General features: G+C 39.1%; 1 protein-coding gene across 8 annotated transcripts in view; it reads right to left on the reverse strand.

The window, feature by feature from the left end:
* LOC105476071 (vacuolar protein sorting 13 homolog B) overlaps positions 1-16,848 on the reverse strand; it is an 859,286-nt gene that overhangs the window by 136,828 nt on the left and 705,610 nt on the right. The gene's annotated exons all lie outside the window — the stretch shown is intronic.

The following is a 16,848-nucleotide window of genomic DNA, read 5'->3' on the forward strand; positions in this document are numbered from 1 at the left end:
TCTCTTCTCAGTGATTCACCACTATGTGGCTGATAAAGCAGTGAAAAAAAATGGTTGTCATCTGTAATTACTTATTTGTATAAGTCTAGGTTTTCAAAATATTGTGGCAACAAGGTAGAGAAAACTGTCTGATACATGCTTTTGGTTTAATTTTATAAATGCAAGAGGATCTCTCAATTAATAGTATAGGTAATGAAATAGAAATTAGAATATTATTTTATAATAGTAAAACTAATAAAAATGCATAGTAGAGTAAAATACAGAATTTGGATGGAAAACAAGAGGTGATTTCAAAAACATTATGCTTGTTGGGGGAGGCTGCTGCTTTGGGACCCTATCACCCCATCTATAGACTGGAAAAATTTAAGAAACACTGATCATATGTGAAAGTGTATTTTAAGAAGGACATCTTCAAAGGCTTTCCTGAAACACTTCAAATTCAATAGGACAGAATTTTTCATTAAACTACAAGTATATATCCATCCCTGTAGTTAAGAGTATAGGTTCAATAATCAGAATGCCTGATAGAATCTCAGCTTTGCTATTTACCATTGGAATGCCCTTGGGAAAATTATTTAACCTCTCTGGGCTTAGTTTTCTCATCTGTAAAATAAGAATGGTAACAGTTTTTATAAAATAAGAATAAGTTTTTGTAGTATGAGGACTGAATGAGATTATTACATAAAGCTCTCAGCACAATGTCTGACACTAGATAAGAAAACACATGGAGCAAAAATATAAAAATAAGTAAAAAACTACATCCTTCAGTCCTGAAATCTTAGGGTTTTTTTCCAAGTTTGTTTCAAGGTTTGTGGGCTACAGTACAATAGCACATGAATATAGCCCAAACCTTGTCACCTCACTATTTTTTTTTCTTCTTTTAAACTGATTTTTGTTGTTGTTTGTTTGTTTGTTTGTTTGGAGTCAGAGTCTCGCTGTGTGGCCTAGACCGGAGAGCAGTGGCATGGTCCAGCTCACTGCAACCTCCGCCTCCTGAGTTCAAGCGATTCTCCTGCCTCAGCCTCCCGAGTAGCTGGGACTACAGGCGTGTACCACCACACCCAGTTAACTTTTTTGTATTTTTAGCAGAGACGGGGTTTCACCATGTTGACCAGGCTGGTCTCGAACTCCTGACCTCAAATGATCCACCCATCTTAGCCTCCCAAAGTGCTGAGATTACAGGCATGAGCCACCTCGCCGGGCCTAAACTGTTATTTTTACCTCTAATTTCTCCTGTCTCTAAGGAGAGAATCTTAGCACTCAAGTCTCTACCTATAAGCCCTCCTAAAAACAACCCCCTCCATGTCCTAAAATCAACTGTAAACTAAATTCATACCTTTCTAGTTCCTCACTTCTTCTCTCCATCCTTCAATCCTTTCCACACATACTGAGCAATTGCTACGTTCCAGTCTCTAAACAGGGAGACATTGGTATAAAGCAAAAGACACGGCCTCTACTGCTATTTAACAGTGTATTGAGGATTTCAAACAAGTAAGCCCACTGTGACCCAAGTACAGAGAACACAAGAGGGAGATGGGCTACTCAAAGAGCTCTACATGGTGCTCTGGCAACTAAAATTGATCTCTTCAAGTCAGTGGTGATCTGGAAGTTGTCAAATTCACAGCTTTTTCCACCCCCTAGTCCATAATATACTCTTTCTGCAGACGTGATACCACTGAGCTCTGTAAACTTCCTGAGATTTTCACTATGCCTGGGCTTTCCTGACACTGTTGCCTCCATGGCCTTCCTTTTTGACCACTCCTCTGTTGATTCCTGTATTAGTTTCCTAGGGCTTCCGTGAAATATTATCACATACTTACTGGCTTAAAACAAGAGATTCATTTTCTGGCAGTTCTGGAGGTTAGAAGTCTGAAACTGACGTGTCAGTAGGGCCATATTCCCTCTGAAGGCAATAGAGAAGACTTCTTCCTTGCCTCCTTCTAGTTTCTGGTGGTTCCCAGCAATCCTGGGCGTTCCTTGGCTTGTAGTTGCGACATTCCAATCTCTGCCTCCCTCTGCACATGGTCTTCCCCTCTGTGTGTCTGTATCTCTGTCCAAATTTCCTTTGTCTTATAAAGGATACTGCTTATTGGATTACAGCCCACTCTAATCCACTCTGACCTCATCATAATTACATCTGCAAAAACCCTACTTCCAAATAAAGTCACACTCTGAGGTTCCAGGTAGAAGTGAATTTGGGAGGGGAAACTGTTCAACCCATTAAAATTTCTCATCTACTACTTATTTACTAGAGACAGTGAGTTTTTTCATGGTTCTATCCTCATCTCTCTAGTCTTTGAACTCTTTACTTTCTCTGAGTGTGACTTCTATTTTGCTTTCTTGGTTTCAGTTTTCACTTCCATGAAGATAATTCCCCAAACCATTTCTTAAATAAGTCTCCCTCTTCTCTGAATTATCAGCCCACATGTCCAAACTTCTAGTGGCATTTACTATGATTATTCCTCCAAAACCTTAAATTATAACTGTCCAGTGTAGAACCTATTATCTCTTCCATACTCCTGGCTGCTCCACTTTTCTCTGACATTTCCAGTCCCCATTAATGGTGTTCCATCCATCTAGTCATCTAGAATAGAATAGAATAGGGTCATTTTTAATTTTCCCTTCCCATTACCATACACATCCAGGTATTGAAACCTGTTTATTCTGCCTCTAGATGTCTCCATCTTACATTCATTTCCTCCTTCCCATTCCAACTGTTATTCCTATTACTTGCGAATAATTACAATGTGCTCTAAACAGTTCTCTATGCCTCCAATATATAGTATGTCCTGATTCATTCTTTCCTCTGTAATTGGTCATGGTCATTGCTCAGCTCAATAGCCCTAATGGCTACCTTCACAGAATAAAGTGTTTATTTATGGAATAAAGCCCAAGTGTCTCAGCAAGCACTTTTTAAAGACCCTCCACTATCATGCTTTAAGTCTACTTTTCACACCCATCTTCTATTATATTAACTCCCATCCCTGCCTTTAGTTATAATGCTTACTGTATTTTGCTAGGTAATTATTGCCAATCTATTTGTTTCATGAAGCTTAGATTTTAAGCTTTTGGAGAAAATGTACATTAAGAGTACCTTGTAAATATGATTAATCCTCATCATCATCTTTCGGTCTTCCCCTCAAGTTTGTTGGACACGACAGAGTCTAAGTAAAGTAAATACGGATTCAAAAAGTACCAATACTCAAATGCCCATCAGCTGATGAATGGATAAGCAAAATGTGGTATATCCATATAAAGCAATATCATTTGGCAACAAAAAGGAATGAAATACAGATACATGATACAACATGGATAAACTGTGAAAATAACCTGCTAAATGACAGAAGCCAGTCAGAAAAAAAACTATATTTATATGATTCCACTTATGTGAAATGTCCAGAATAGGCAGATATAAAGTAGATTCGTGATTACTTAGGGCTGGGGGTTGGGGAGACCAGGAGGTAATGCTAAAGAGTCCTAGGTTTCTTTTAGAGGTGATAAAAATATTCCAAAATTGATTCTAGTGAGGACTTCACAACTCCATGAATATATTAAAATCACTGAATTATACTCTTTAAATTAGGGAATTGTATGATGTGTGAATTATATCTCAATAGAGCTGCTAAAAAGGTTGCTGCTAAAAAGCATAAGAGAACCAAGACCTTTAACTTTGATGTAGCATTTAAAAATGTTTCTAGAAAACATCTAAGGTAATAAAGTTTCATTATTTTTTTAACTAGGCATTGAATTTTAAAAATTGGAAGCCATGTGTGCTTGACAAAAATAAATTTTTTCTAATATCTTTATGGAAAGGATAAAGAGGTAAAGAAATTGTAGCTTGCAATCAAAACTCAGATTGCCTCCAAGATTCAAAATCTAGGGCAGAAAAAGAGACAAATTAGCACCTGGAGATGATAAGCCCTTAGCAGAACATAATAATTGCTAACATTTATTCAGCACTAACTATGTGCTAGACACCGTTCTACATGTTTTTTACATCCAACAGTCATTTATTCCTCCTAACAACTGAACGAGGCATGAGCTACGATTATCCCTAATTTGCAGATGTGAAAGCTGAAGTACTAAGAAGTTACTTTACATAACTTGCCCAAGATCACCAGCTGACCTTGGATTTGGACCCAGAGACTTTAGCTCCAGAATTTGTGCTCTTAACAGCTGGACAACATTGCTTTTCTGTACTTCCCTTTTTTCTTCTGTTTGCTGTTCTCTTCAACAATGTAGCTCTCAAGAAATGATCTATGCTTAATGGATAATGGTTTTTATTGTGAATCTCATAGGAGGCAAATACTGCTATTTGGCAGAGACCAAGTCATAAAAAGTGGTCACAGACCATCAATTCATATTTACTATTCTTTCATTTTTTACACCCCAAACATTTTTAATACTGAGCAGTGAACATCAAACACACTGATTGCTGAGCACAGTTCTTCATTTTGAGATATGCTGCCCTCCCCCTTTTAAATGTGAGAGTATTTAATAGGAAAAGAGGAATAGGCTAATAAAATTTCTACCACCAAATAAAGTGACAGGATAAAAATGACTTCAGTATTCTTTCAGTTTGCAAATGTTTTCCATTTACTTTAAAAGCACGTCTTACTGACAGATTCCTTCCCCACCTCTTACTTTGTTGAAGGGCAAGGAATGCTAGCATTTCAAACTATTCATTATTATTTTTTGTTTCGAAAATCCTATTTGCTTCTTAAGTGTTCTCTACAAATTCTGCCTCGGCAGACCTTTCGTTAATGAACTAGAAAGTGAGTTTTCTTACTGCACCATAGACTAAAGAAACTCACAATCAGGTAAGACGAGACACGGGTTACTTGGTGGGTGGAGAGACTGTGGACAGTTGCTTGGTATTATGGCTGTGATGCCAGCAGGGCCGATGTTGTCTCCCACTATCTCCTCTTTCCTTCTTCCTCTGCAAATGAGCCCATTTCCCTTTTAACTTGGTGTGGCCATGTGACACAATTCTGGGCTCTGGGATATTGGCAGCACAGCAGTACAGTGTGTGGGTTCCAAGGCATATCCATAAAGGGAAGAGGCATGCTCTGTTTTGGTCCTTTCCTCTTCCTATGGCTGGAGTAGGAACAAGATGCCTGAAGCCTGTACAGCCATCCTAGACCATGAAGGAAAACCAAGCGCTGGGGATGGCAGAACAGCATACGGCAGGAAGATGGGTCCTCATGACTTTGTAGAGACATTTGCAGTCCTAGATCGCTAACCTCCAGACTGTTCCCATGTGTGATAGGAAATAAACTTCTATTTTACCTAAGCTACTGGTATTGTACATTTTCTGTCTTTCATATCTGAATCTAATCCTAATTGACAGAGCTGAAAAGCCCCAGCAGCGTCTATTATGTTCTTGTGATTCTTCACAAGAGACTCATACACGGCTTACAGAGGGGTCTATAAACTTTCTGAAATTGTATGTTAAATCTCATGTTAATTCATGTACTGCTCAGTGACAGGAGGTCCCCCATTTAACTTTTCAGATCCTCAGCTTCCTCATTGTATTAGGGGGATAGCGACACTCTCTCTGCAGGGTTGATTTCAGCTTAGACAGAATGTGTGTAAAGCACCTCACAAAGTGAATAGTGCCTAGCATAGCAGGCACTCCTCTTTATTTCCAAAATTGTGTAAATGCTTTTGCCATACATCCCACTGAGCTTAAATCTTGCAATCACCTTGACTTCTCTTACTTCCTCATTAAATTACCGTATTAGTTGTCAAGAACATAGATTTCTACTCTACAACCTCTCTTGCACTCATTTCTTTTTCTCCTTCCCCACTACTCCCTTCAGGTTGCAGCCTCTCATCTCTCTAAGACCCTTACCAGGTCTTCTTATTCTGGTCTCTCCTGACCCCATTCCACCTCCACAAGACTACCAATGTTTCCAAAGCTCTGGACTGCCAGTGATTCTCCAATGCCTATCAAATGAAATGTAAACCCCACACTCTAAATGTAGTCAAGGTAGCACAACAAAGAAGAAAGAATTATGAAGTCATACAAACTAAGATTTGAGTCCTGGTTTTACTCCCTTAACTTGCTTTATGATCTTGGGAAAATTATTTTTTTCAGGACCTGATTTACCTTAGCTCTAAACAGTACATACCACAGAGGGTTAGAGTGAAGATAATGGTACATACAGGGTTAGAGGGAAGATAGAAGGGATATTACATATAAAATGACAAGTTTGGTGCTTGGTACATACTAGGTGCTCAATAAATGAATTTCCCTCTCTTTTCCCTCCATGGAATCAATGGAGATTAAGAAGCCACATCTGTAGCCTATCACTCTTCCGCTAACCCCATACTTGTCTAACCTGTGCTAGTCAAACCAGATTTGCCACTTCCCAGAAATATGTTCTGCCCTCTCTACCCAGTTCTGAAATTTTGCTCACTGAGTTCTTCTTTACATACACCTTCACTCCATTTTTTTTCAGTTTTAATCCTCTTCATCCTTCAAGGATCAACTCAGTAACCATCTCCTTCATGAAGCCTTGTCTTGATGTCTCCATTCAGACATAAGCTTTGTTTAAAAAGGCAGATTCTCTGTGGCTTTTTTGTGACATGTCACATGTTCTGCCCTGTCATGTTTTATGTACTTGTCCCTCCTAAAAATCTACAGGTACTTTGAGAGAAGAGCTAGAGCCCTCTCCACTTTTGTGTTTCTCTCTCAGCGTTTAGCCCAGGTCCTTTCATCTGTATTTAGTGAGTTAACCTCAAAATTATCAGGCAGGGCTCTTTTTAATGTATTCCAAGATCTTTTTTTCATACTTTTATAACACTATGAAGACAGAATGATTAAAAGTATATTCAGGGAATACTCTATTTTAGATTTTTCTTTGTCTAAAAAAAGGAGGCAATAGCTTCTGGATGCAAAACACTTAGCAGTTGATCCAGCACCGTTACCCATCATTCAAAAACATTTACTATTGTGTCCACTGGGTACACAGGACTTGTTCCTTTCCTTTATTTCCTAAGAGTCTGGCTCAGCCTCCTACTTCCCGAAAGCCCCCAAGGCTTTTTTTTTTCCTTTCTGCATTTCAACAACAATGAATTTCATATCTGGCTTTGAGCATCCCTCCTAAAGATGATGGATAGGAGCAAAGCCTTCTGGGACACATTAGTACAGCTGCCAGTGGGCAGGAGGTGCTTATAAAATAAAAAGGCTCAGGATTCTGGGAACATATGTGCAGCTATAAGTGAACTGCCCAACCCAGCTGAAAAGAAACACCAAAAACACTTCCTTTTATTCTTTTTTAAGCTATGTGTGGAAGAGGCAAATTATATTCAATTGCAAATAACTCTCAGAAGGATTCTCTTTTTGTAGTGCCTTCATGTGCTAATATCATAACCTTTGCCTAACAGGTTCATGTGCTTCAAAATTACAGGAAGCTTGTAAAGTCAAATTTAAAGCAGCAAAAGTCTAGTTTCACTTGATTGGATAATACTGACTATTACTATCTGACTCAGAACATTTTCCATGTAATTAAGACAGAAAATCCACACAACTATAAGATTTAATGAAGCTTTAGTTCAGTCTGTGGACAAGTAGTAGATAAAATATTATTAGAAAATTCAACACAATGAAATCACCATCAAGCTACAGACATTAAACATTACATTGTAAACTCAATTTCAAAAACAGAAAATTACTTTATATGTTAAGCTCTCATACTTCATTAGAACTGGAAGACTATTTATAGAATCTGTGAAGTTGCCAATGTATTACATAGTCATTACATTAAAAAGCAAGCACTGGTCAAGAAAGGTATTGATCTTAAGCACACTAGAGATAAGAAATTATCTCATGTGTGTCTGTAAGACCAAGGACCTTGTCTAACCTACATTTTGAGAGGAGACTAGGGGAAGATAGTGGTGGGATTTAAAAATGGTGTGAGGCTTTTCTCCAGATGCAGATAGCCTTTGATGTGCAGAGCAAAATGGCTTTTCCAGATATTTGCAAAGGGAAAAGCTGGAAAAACCATAGCAAAATGGAGTCAATTTTTGTTAGTGAGAGGTCAGCACAAACCATGAGTTTGGCCAATCTAGCCAGGGTGGAAAGCAAAAGCAGTAAGAGAGATGTGACATAAAATAGATCCTCTAGGGGATCTCTGTAAAGTTCACAATGACCCAATTCATAGCCATGTTGGTAAAATGTGGCTCTCCCCATGACCAAAGTTGACTGGGCCAACAGCACCTGATACCAAACTTGGTCAATTAGGAATGTGGATCTGAAATGGAGGCTGGACTTGTAAATGTGACTTTTGGAGCTCTGGAAGCTGTGGGGAAACTACTGGGTGGCCCAAGAAGAAAGGGAGAAAAAAAGCTAGTCTGTTGAAAGGGAAGAATAAAGCATATATGGGGAAAGAAGCAGAGAAAAAGCGATAGCGAGTGAATATTCCCTTGGGCTCCTATCTTCCTTTCCTGGCCCCAGTTCTTCCAGAGGCCCGGCTGTAATTTGCAATTGTTTCCAGGACTCCCCACTGTATCTTGATATTAACCCCTCTCCAGTTTTAGCTTAAGCTTACTTCAGTGGGGTTTCTGCTACCTGCAACCTAGAGAACAATAGTCGACATACTACCAGAGTCCACTAACCATAACTGTGGGGAAGACAGTCTCTCACAGCAGTTGCTCTCAATGAAAGCATTCCATTCATCAATCACACACAGGGCCAGAATCCCTAACAATTATTACGACATTAACAGACTATAAACACAAAAACATCCTTCTCAGAAAACAGGGTTTTCTTGGTCTAACACATTAGAATCCAGATTCTTTGATCAATTGATAGGAGGAAGAAGATAATGATGATAACAGCTACCATTTATTATGTGTCATAATAATTGATTGGATCTTCAACTATGTAAGGCATTATGCTAAATGCTCCACACACATTATCCCCATTCCTCAGAACTCTTAAGGTAGTGAGAATAGACATTTGTTTGAAAAGGTTTGTGACATATCGAACAGAGATGTCATCAGGGAAAGGCCAACCTGCTGGGAGGGGCAGGTAGCCAGAAGAGGGCATTTAATGTGATGGATTCACCATCATTGAAGATCTAGCCATTGGTCCTGAAGTCTCAGAAAATTTCAGTGGTATTCTAGCACTGACTAGACTTAGGAATGCTGACTCATGCTAACAAAGTTCACTAGAGACTGACATATAAACCAAATGCCAAGTTATGTTATTAAGTTACCATGAGATGTATAACTGCCAAGCAGCCTGGATACTGATGTTGGCTCAACCAGTGTGTGATATACTTTCTCCATGTAGACAGACTACACTGGGAGCCAAACTATTAGAAGGTTGTTTAGGTGGTAACATGATTTGAATGTTAGACACAGAGATTTGACAGCTGCTACATTCATTTCCATAAAGGGGATTTAGCTACCAGGTGAACCAGACTCTTAGGCACCATTTCTTTGGTTGCTGCCAGGAAGATCTCTTCCAACAAATACTTCTGTGGCCCTCCTGGGCTCCCGAGCTGACCAGTCATCCTTCTAAAGGAAAAGTTTTTCTCTAGCTATCTTAAAACCGAATACTGTTTGGTTTTGTGTCCCCAACCAAATCTCATCTTGTAGCTCCTATAATTCCCATGTGTTGTGGGAGGGACCCAGTGGGAGAGACACAGGGGGACAGACCCAGTGGCAGATGAATGAATTAGGGGGCGGGTCTTTCTTGTGCTATTCTTGTGATAGTGAATGGGTCTCACAAGATCTGATGGTTTTGAAAACAGGAGTTTCTCTACACATGCTCTCTCTTTGCCTGCTGCCATCCATGTAAGATGTGACTTGCTCCTTTTTGTCTTCCACCATGATAGTGAGGCCTCCCCAGCCATGTGGAACAGTAAGCCCAATAAACCTCTTTCTTTTGTAAATTGGCCAGTCTTGGGTATGTCTTTATCAGCAGTGTGAAAACAGACTAATACAACATCCAATCCATCTTGTGTGTTTGTGAGTCTTTTTATTGACTCAAAGTTACTTCGCATATCTTTGTCTAACTCATTATTTCATGATTTAGCATTTGAAGTAAAAGGATAATTCTATTTTCCTTCTTTCCACATTTCTCAATGAGGTGGCTCACTGTCATCCTAATGTATCATCTCAATTTTTTATATATAGGTGAAAAAAACAGGTTTATAAAACCTTGACTAAAACTCAGACAGACTGGGGATTAAATTTTGGCTCCCTCACTTATAAATTTCATGATTCATAACCAGTTAACTTTTTCTTGGCCTCAGTTTTCCTACTTGTAAAATGGGAATGATGTCTACCTCATGGAATAAAATTAAATTTAATTAGGTATTATGTAAAGTACCTAGTACAGTGCTGGGTGTAAAACACACAGGTGATCATAAATGCCCACTGGAGCAATTAGGTTCTCTCTGTGTCTTAGAAAGTTTATGCTGCTATAATAAAATACTTCATACTGGGTAACTTATAAATAATAGAATTTTTGGTGGCTCATGCCTGTAATCCCAGCACTTTGAGAGGCAGAGGCGGGTGCATCACTTGAGGTTGGGAGTTCAAGATCAGCCTGGCCAACATGGTGAAGCCCCATCTCTACAAAAAATACAAAAATTAGCCAGGTGTGGCTAACATTTTCTCAATTAAAAAAGGCATTTTCACTCTTAAGAATTTGCTCCTGTTCCCTTATCATGGTATTCTTCTTGTTTTCATATTTATTTTCATTTATACGTTCACATAAACTTTTAGATATCTTCATTTGGCATGTGACAATGGCCAAGAACCATGACAGATCTGTATAGGAATTAAAATACCCATTACCAATTTTACTACCAAAAAATGGATTGAATATTTATAATCTGGGAACATATGCATTTCCAAAATGGAATCCTCAACAGGCAGTGTACACAGGAGGATTAGGAGAGAGGAAAACCTAGTATGTGCCATATAGTGTGCCAGAAATTTCTTACAGTTAGACCCATTTAAACTGCACAACACTCCTAGGCTGGTGGCATTACTTTACCTAACAGATGCTAATTTTATTGAGATCTAAATATGCTACTAACCTTTAGAAGTTCACATGATAAAATCATAAGCTGACCATAAAATAAGCTTTTGTGTTCTAGGAACATTAGTTTTTGAGGTTTTTATTCAGAACCTATGATTAGTTTGATTTATTATTATAGACATGTTTTTATGTTTACATTTTTCATTACAATTACAAAATAAATTCCATAAAGCGATATGGGGAGTTTGTTTATAAATCTCATCAACAATCATGGAATGAGGAATATAAAGAGACAAATCTGAGGCTTCTGTATTGTAAGTCAACTCTATAAGGTCAATTTTTAAGTGAACTAAATTGTCCTGAAGGAAAAAGTCATCCAAACTCAATTCTGTTTTGAGGACTAAACCTAAGGAGATTAATATATCTCTGTATTTAGGAACTAGCTACTGTTTAAGGGAGCAAGTAAGCTTGGCAGACTATTCAATGATATCACAAAGAGGCTGAGTAATGTAATGACATTAGATTATGTGTACAGCAGATGGTACCACCGAAGAATAACACAACACACCCTGATATAGTTTGGTGTAGAAAATCAAAACACATTCATTTGTTCCATAAAATAGTGATATATAATATCATATTTTAGAATGATATGAAATAGAACATGGAAGTCCATGGATTTGTTTATCCAGTCAATGTATTTATTAAACATCTCTACTGCGATGGATACTGTAAAGAAGTGGTCCCCAGTCTTTTTGGCACCAGGGACCGGTTCCATAGAAGACAATTTTTCCATAGACCAAGGGGCAGGGGGATGATTCTGGGATAAAACTGTTCCACTTCAGGTGATCAGGCATTGGTTAGTTTCTCATAAGGAGTCCACAACCTAGATCCCTCACTTGTGCAGTTCACAATAGGGTTTGCGCTCGTATGAAAATCTTGGCCCTGCTCATTAGATTGGGAGGCAGAGTTCAGGTGGGAATGCTTGCCCAGTGCTCACCTTCTGCTTTGTGGCCTGGTTCTTAACAGGCCATGAGCTGGGAGCCCCTGCTGTAAAGGACATGATGACAAATTAGATACAACCTCTTCCTTTAGAGACATACAATCTAGGAGAGATGCAAGATATGGACACGTAAGTTCAAGTGTGAGGAATATGTTGAAAAATAGCATAAAAGTAGTACCATGAAGTGCTACAAGATTTCAGAGGAGGGCTGTATCATGTTTGAACATGGCATCTAGGAAAGGCTTCACTGACTACATGGCATTTTAGCTCTTCTGAAGTGTGGGGAGGAATTCAGCTGGCAGAGATGGGAGGGTTTCAAATGAAGAGGAAGTAGGATGTCACAGGTTGGTTTGGGGAATGCCAGATAGGCCAGTTTGATAGAGGACAGACCATGTCTAAGGGACTGCAAGGCAAAATTGGGGGATGGGGGCAGTTTATGCAGGGCTCTCAAGGTCAGTCTAGCAGAGTGACAGAGCCACTTAAGGTTTTCTTCAGGGAATTACACAATCTATCTGTTCCTGTAAAAACTTAGAAGGACATGCTGGAGGGAAGAGATACTGGAGGCTGGAATTCCATTTAGGAGTCTTTTTTTAGTGGTCCAGGCATTTGTGTGATAAGAGAAAGTGGAGGGGAGGAAACAAGCACTTATTAAGAGCTCACTATGTGTAAGGTATTTATTTAAAGTGTATTAGATATAACACTCCACAACAACTGTGAAAGGTAGATAACATCAACTCCAATGTTCAATTTAGGAAACTGAAGCTCAAAAAGTTCAGTAGTGCGCCCAAGGTCACTGAGTTAGTTACAACAAGGCGGGGGTGGGGGGACAGTGGCAACTGAGACTTCAAAACCCATTTTATAATATACACCAGGTTGATTAGGGCCTTCCTTTCATAAGCTCCCCGAAATTCAGGATCAGCTGTTGAGGATTTTAGCTGTGCCTCTAGTACAGAACTAGAAATAATCACATATGGTAGGAGAATGATTCTGACAACAGATGAAATTAGAGAGACTCTTCTACCCCACACAGCCACAGAAACTTCCCTGCTAGGCTGAGGGATTGAGCTTTCAATGAGGTGATCATGTCTTATCTGTCTCTGGATCCCCCAGAGCAAGACCAGGGACTGGCATTGTAGAACCTCAAGGAGAAAGCTGTTGTATTAAATTGAACTTGTGATTCATGTTACATATGTTCTGTCCTCAACTGAAGTTCTAATGAAACAAAGTATTTTGCATGGTTCTAAGACTGCAATTCACGAGAGTTGTTTCCACAGATGAGACCCACTCTAAGCTCTGGGACAAACTCTGATCCTAGTTGGGAGAATATGAGGATTGAACTGAGAGCTCAGCAGCATGGCATCAAGTCAGCCTCACTGCCAGTCTTGCTCTGCTCCTCGATCCAAGCCGTAGATTCTGAGTATGCTCCTTCTCACCACTAGGATCCAGCTCTCCCTCCTTTTTAACTTCCGGTAGCTACAATCCTGGCTTGCTCCCTAGGCCAGCATCCCTGTCTTTGAATTTTGCCCACATATGGGATCTTCATTTCTCCAACAAAATATGAAACATAGCAAGACCTTTTTGATACCAACTCTTTGCTTGCTGAAACCTGCCAGGCTGTGGTTTGCTTATATTCCAAGGCTACTGTCTGGGTCCCTGGGACTGTCTCTGATCTCCTGGATTACTTCAGCTGGTCTGTAGAGTTATCCATCATACTCCAGACCTCCTTGGTCTAGCCTGTGCTTCTACTTGATGAAAGGAATTTGGACAACAGTCATTATAACATCGGTTGAGTATCCCTTATCCAAAATGCTAGGGACCAGAAGTGTTTTGAATTTTAGATTTTTTTTTTCAGATTTTGGAATATTTACAAATACATACTAGTTGAGGATCTCTAATCCATAAATTCAAAATCTGAAATACTCCAATAAGCATTTCTTTTGAGCATCATGTTAACACTCAGAAAGTTTTGGATTTTGGAGTATTTTGGATTTCAGATTTTTGAATTAGACTGCTGAATCTGTAATAGTGGTAATATTCAAAACTTATATAACATTTGCTATGTGTCAGGCACTGTTCTATGAGTTTTATAAATATTGATTGTATTGATTCTTATAATCATCACATCATTATTAGCCTCATTTTGTTGTTGGAATAAAAAGTAAAACAAAAAACCAACCTGAGTAGTTGTTACTTGTCTAATGTGACGATGTTTGCAAATGCCAGAGCAAGACTTTGAACCCAGGCATTCTGGCTACAGTTCATCCTCTTAATCACTATACTCTCCTAATAGCAGTGAGAAGATAGAAAACTGCCACTAGTAAATGTACTATCTTAGATGCTTTATTTAATATAATTTACATAATACCACCAATAATTATTAGACTTATATTAATAAATGTGTTAATATCTAGCTATAACTATAAACCTTTAGCCATTACATGAAGCTAAAACTTTAATATATGAGTATTTTCATTTTGATTGAAAATCTACAGATATTCTGCATTTAGGCAAGTCTAATAAGACAGAATTCACAGACATTGCTGTTTCATTTAGCAAAAAGAATCCAAGAATACCAGTAGAGAATATCATCATGAATAAGACTCTGATAGGAGGGGAAACAAACAGTCCCAGGGACCCAGACAGTAGCCTTGGCATATAAGCAAAAAAAGATGGGAGAACTTAAGAATCAAAATAGAGACTGCTGACATCTTGGCAATTTGGATTGTTCTGCACTGTAGTTCACTTGACGAAATGATGACGTTTCACTGTTACCAATTCAGAAGATGAACATCTGACTAAACATATTACAATGAAGAATTTAAATAAGAATTAAATAAGATTGTAGGCCAGATGTGGTGGCTCACACCTGTAATCACAGCACTTTGGGAGACTGAGGCGGGTGGATCACAAGGTCAGGAGATTGAGACCATCCTGGCTAACATGGTGAAACCCTGTCTCTACTAAAAATACAAAAAAAAAAAATTATCTGGGTGTGGTGGCACGTGTCTGTAGTCCCAGCTACTCGGGAGGCTGAGGCAGGAGAATGGTGTGAACCCAGGAGGTGGAGCTTGCAGTGAGCCAAGATCCCTCCACTGCACTCCAGCCTGGGTGACAGAGCAAGACTCCGTCTCAAAAAAAAAAAAAAAAAGAATTAAATAAGAAATAAGATTGTAATACTACTTATATTAATATGTAACTGATTTGTGTTATAGATGTAATTTGTTAAAACAGAGCAGTCACTTCAAAAATTTGGTGAGTGTACCTATGTATCAGAGGCATATAAGGCATATAAGGACTTTCTTTTCTTTTCTTTTTTTTTTGAGACGGAGTCTGGCTCTGTCACCCAGGCTGGAGTGCTGTGGCCGGATCTCAGCTCACTGCAAGCTCCGCCTCCCGAGTTTACACCATTCTCCTGCCTCAGCCTCCCAAGTAGCTGGGACTACAGGCGCCCGCCACCTCGCCCGGTTAGTTTTTTGTATTTTTTAGTAGAGACGGGGTTTCACCGGGTTAGCCAGGATGGTCTCGATCTCCTGACCTCGTGATCCGCCCGTCTCAGCCTCCCAAAGTGCTGGGATTACAGGCTTGAGCCACCGCGCCCGGCTAGGGAGTTTATTTTCTAACAGTAGAAAGATCACACACAAGTAAACAAACACATAATTCCGACTAGCAATAAGAACTATGAAGAAAGTAAAACAAGGTAATGCAATACAGAATGAAGTACTTGTAGTGGGCTAGTCAGGATACAACATTTGAGCTGGTACCTGACTGACAAAGAATAAGGGTGGTAATGTGACAGAGGTGGTCTGCTCAAGGAGAAAAAGGAGGCCAGAGTGGCTGAAGGATCATGAGAAAGGGAGAGACTGGCATGAACTCCAGTTGGAGAGGTGAGCAGAGTCCAGACTATAGGTCCTTGCAGGCCACAGCAAGAGATCTGAATTTTGTTCTAAGTATTAGAGGAAGCCACTACAGGGTTTTAAGTTAGGGAAGTGATATAGTATAACCTACATTTAAAAAACATCAGTTTAGCTGCTATTTGGAGAATGCATTCCAAGTGGTCAAGAACAGAAGCATAGAGGCCAATTAGGAAGCTACTGGAGTAGGGAACAGAAGATGGCAGTTTGACCTCAAGTTGCATCAGCAGAAACAGAGAGAATTTGTAGACAGAACTGATAGGACTTGTTGATGGGCTTTGATGCAGGGAGGTAGGGAAAGAACGCAATTAGGAATGACTTGTAGATTTTGAGTGGGTGGTTGTGTGATCTAGTAATAGGCGGAAGATTAAGGAAGAAACAAATTTTAAGAAAAATTCCTATCAGTAGAATATTAGTAAGTACAGTGGTAATATAGTGATATCCACAATGACATTTATATTAAACTCAGGGAATTAACAAGCAACACACTTTCACAAAACCTTAGAGAATATGATCACTGGTTAAACCTTTTCTTTGATAGAAAAATCAGCCTACCTCAAGCCCCAAGACCATTTCAGCTATGGAAATGAAAACTACAATCATCTATTTCTGGCCTTCCATGGGCATATTTTGTTTCATGGGGCAGCTCTAGAAGCTCTGAAGTGTGTGAACACATGACAGGCACTTGATAAAGGAGCGGTGAACTAAATGACACCTCCTTGTCCCATTACAATCTACTCACAATAAAATGGAGAGTAGAACTGAGGACTCTGAAAATTGCCATGTATCATGAGTTTGGATTACATTATTCCCTTATTTTAAAAAATCCTATTATATATGTGTGTGGATACACACATACCACATACACAGATGTGTATTTCTCTCTGATACTATTAATGTAAGAAGTAAGTATGTTCCAAACATTTTTCCTA

This window comes from Macaca nemestrina, chromosome 8 (assembly GCF_043159975.1).
Source record: "Macaca nemestrina isolate mMacNem1 chromosome 8, mMacNem.hap1, whole genome shotgun sequence".
NCBI classification, from domain to species: Eukaryota; Metazoa; Chordata; class Mammalia; order Primates; family Cercopithecidae; genus Macaca; species Macaca nemestrina.